Source organism: Chiloscyllium plagiosum, chromosome 5 (assembly GCF_004010195.1).
Source record: "Chiloscyllium plagiosum isolate BGI_BamShark_2017 chromosome 5, ASM401019v2, whole genome shotgun sequence".
NCBI classification, from domain to species: Eukaryota; Metazoa; Chordata; class Chondrichthyes; order Orectolobiformes; family Hemiscylliidae; genus Chiloscyllium; species Chiloscyllium plagiosum.
The window spans coordinates 68,963,359-68,964,249 of record NC_057714.1 but is presented as its reverse complement, the minus strand read 5'-3'; positions in this window follow the sequence as shown (position 1 = coordinate 68,964,249).

The following is an 891-nucleotide window of genomic DNA, read 5'->3' as shown; positions in this document are numbered from 1 at the left end:
TGCCACTTCTCAGCCCATTGGCCCATCTGGTCAAAATCCTGTTGTAATCTGAGGTAACCCTCATCGCTATCCACTACATCTCCACTTTTGGTGTCATCTGCAAACTTACTAACTGTACCTCTTATGCTCCCAGCCAAATCTTTAATGTAAATGACAAAAAGTAGAGGAGCCAGCACCGATCCTTGTGGCACTCCACTGGTCACAGGCCTCCAGTCTGAAAAGCAACCCTCCACCACCATCCTCTATCTTCTACCTTTGAGCCAGTTCTGTATCCAAATGGCTAGTTGTCCTTGTGTTTCGTGAGATCAACCTTGCTAATTAGTCTCCCATGGGGAACCTTGTCGAATGCCTTATTGAATGTCCATATAGATCACATCTACTGCTCTGCCCTCATCAATTCCTCTTTGTTACTTCTTCAAAAAACTCAATCAAGTTTGTGAGACATGATTTCCCATGCACAAAGCCATGTTGACTATCCCTAATCAGTCCTTTCCTTTCCAAATGCATGTACATCCTGTCCCTCAGGATTCGTCCAACAACTTGCCCACCACTGACGTCAGGCTCACCGGTCTATAGTTCCCTAGCTTGTCCTTACCATCCTTCTTCAACAGTAGCATCACGTTAGCCAACCTCCAGTCTTCCGGCACCTCACCTGTGACTATCGATGATACAAATATCTCAGCAAGAGGCTCAGCAATCACTTCTCTACTTCCCACAGAGTTCTCAGGTACACTTGATCAAGTCCTGGGGATTTATCCACCTTCATCCGTTTCAAGACATCCAGCACTTCCTCCTCTGGACATTTTGCAAGGTGTCACCATCTATTCCCCTACAGTCTATATCTCCCATATCCTTTTCCACAGTAAATACTGATGCAAAATACTCATTGAG